Raw genomic sequence first — 2,895 nt, forward strand, 5'->3', positions numbered from 1 at the left:
GCTTTCGAGAAACCGGATAGAACTTGCGGCCAAGTTTTACTTATCTGGCCGGTTCAATGTGTTGAAAAATAGCTATTACTGATGTTGATGCAGATGTATTAACATCTGTATTATGGAAACAAAAGGAAAACACAGTAGATCTAATATTAACAGTTTAGAAACCATTGCTTGTGAAAAATCAGTATAGAATCAAACATCTGCAGGAAATGTAGCTTTTTAATTCTTAACAGTAATGTGTGCCATAGACAACATTTCAGAGTTCATTCCTGCATGTTAAATAAACCCTTTAAGCCTGGGGGTTTTCCAGTGGAGCCTGCATTTGTGCATTAATGATGTCTGATATGTTTGACTTGCTTCTTTAACACCTCTGCTCCTGCAGTTGACACATTTCTCAGCTCTAACCGAGCACGCAATGAGATCCTATGCAGCATTTAAATCATTAATAAGCTCATGCATATCATTAAGCACAAGACGGTTCCTTTGTTTAAATTATTATGACCTTTCTTACTTAATAGATGATGCTGATATCTTTTTTATTATGATTGCATGTGAATATTTGACTCCTCTTGTTAATAAATGACTAAACACAAGGGGTTATATTCCAACAGTAATAACCTTAATGACAGCACTGCTTAAAGCTGAGTTGTTGAGGTAAAACTCTTATAATAATCTTTCAGTTTAGACTCTACTTTTATTTTTTTATGCATTATAATGCATTCTGAATTTAAGTATATTAAATTTGGATGAGAGGGATTTAGATACCCTGGATTTGTAGGTGAGTAAATGTTGAAATAAATAATAAACCTACATTTCCACACCCATAATCCGCACGTTTAATCTTGTAGAATGAAAGCAAAGCTGAAAGAAATGTGGTGAAACACATCATAGCAGTGAACTGGTTCAAAAAAACTTTCTTAGTGTTAGAAACAGATGCCAGAGAGAATAGAGATAAGAAAGATTAAGAAGACTTGAAATAAAAAATAAAATAAATAAAAAAACTATTAAGAATTTAGCTTTAAAACAAATCCATTTTTAGTGTAATGGGTTTCCTCTACAAGAAGGAAGACAAATGCTCCCACTTCCTGGGATATAAAGTAACTTTTTTACTTATCTGTTGGCACAATTCGACACAGTTTTAATGTAAATATCAGCAGAAAGATCTGATTTTAATCTGCTGTTTAAATAACTATTCGAAAGCCTATTTTTCCAGTAGGATACAGCTCACATTTTTATCAGTTTGACCCAATTTCAGGTCTTATCTTCCGCTGCTGAGCAAACAGTTTGACCAATTTTACATCAGAATTTTATCAGAGTGAAAAACTTTCTCTAAATCTGTTTTTTAGAGGGTTCTGACAAAAGAAGCCAGTTTTCTGCAATGATGGGATGCCTGTAGAGATTTAAGCTGCTTGTAAACTGTAGAGTTGTTGCCGTTTGATAACGTCATGCTCTGATCAGGATCAGGGATGTTGGTCATCTAAAAGAAGGGTTTGCAGAAGGTCCCACTGTGGGCAGTCTGTAGAAACATTTACATCAGCCAAAATAGATTTACTTCAAGACTTTGGAGCGGTCTAAAGTGTTTATGTCTTTGTTCTGAGTTGTCGGTGTCCCAGCTGGACATAGAAGGGACCGTTAAATATCAATTTACCAGAATAACACGTTTAACTAGGCAAGCTTCTGCCCAGGATGTATTTGTGAATCTCAGGAATGATGTTTGTGTCACTCTTGCAGACCTTGTGTCTCCAAAACGTCCTCCCACTCAGATACAGAAACACTCGCATTTCCTCTGGCGTCCCCCTCCCTTTTCCTTCCCAAGGTTCTCCTGCTGCGACAGAAAAGACGCCGCCACTACTTTCAACCTATCTCTAACCCTGTGTCAAATTTGAAATCAAAAGTGCCTTACAATCACAAAAGAAAATACAAACATCCATAAACTTCTGTTTATCTTGAGTCTTGCAGACTAAGACTAAAAAAACTGAAATCATCCTATAAAAGCAATGGAGCGACGTGTATTGGTCAATTAATGAACTTATCAGTCCTTTTTCACTGCAGCGACTTTTGGTCATTATCCAGGATTTTTCAAGCCTTTATAGGTCTACCCAAGTAATTTGCTTTCCCATATTAAAGGCCCCAATCTGGGTGTAGGCTTTCAGCCTGCCCTTGGACTGTGTAGATATTTGGTTATGTACTGAGCACCAATGATTGGCAGAGCCTTTCAAGCAGATGCACGTTAGATATGCATTCTCCATCTTATTTTCCTCCGAAGGCCAGATTCGTAGGCCGATTACATCATAGCGCGTCGCCGAGGTCTGGTCGAATTCCAAAACTCCTCATCATGCGGCCTTAAAATGCCTCCTTCTCCCTGCTTGATTTGAAGGACGGGTCTGGTGTATCCTATGTAGCTCTAGATATCCCAGGATTCATTGCGAGTCCAAGTGAGCCGGCTGCACCTGTGATCAGAGGAAAATAGTACTTTGTGCCGAACAGTGGTGAATATTGGAAATTCTGTTTAATATAATACAAGTATGTGAATAGTTCCGTATGAAATGAATGAAAATAGTTATTTTAATGGTGATTGAGTCAGATATGTGGCGGTAATGTTTGATTTATCTAAAGGTTTTTTATCTGTTACTGTGTAAATGGGTTTGGCTGTAATTTAAGGACAGATTCTAATATATCTGCAGGGTGGGGGTCTATAAATCTGATTGATTATTCATATTTATTTCTCTCCAGATTTGAATTTTTCTTTTTTAGGAACTTCTGCTCCTCTTCCAAAATCCTTGATTTGCAGTCTGGAATTTTTCTTAGATAGTTGCAAATGCAGTGAACATACCCCAATTCTTGCCCAGACAAGTTCTTGCCCTGAGATAACAGTCTAATCCACCACTGATTAATAAA

The 2,895-nt window shown here is 37.2% G+C and overlaps 1 protein-coding gene across 1 annotated transcript in view; it reads left to right on the top strand.

Moving 5' to 3' along the window:
- LOC107090368 (neuropilin-1a-like) overlaps nucleotides 1-2,895 on the top strand; it is a 92,556-nt gene that overhangs the window by 53,141 nt on the left and 36,520 nt on the right. The gene's annotated exons all lie outside the window — the stretch shown is intronic.

This window comes from Cyprinodon variegatus, unplaced genomic scaffold, assembly GCF_000732505.1.
Source record: "Cyprinodon variegatus isolate N-32 unplaced genomic scaffold, C_variegatus-1.0 Scaffold292, whole genome shotgun sequence".
Classification (NCBI taxonomy): domain Eukaryota; kingdom Metazoa; phylum Chordata; class Actinopteri; order Cyprinodontiformes; family Cyprinodontidae; genus Cyprinodon; species Cyprinodon variegatus.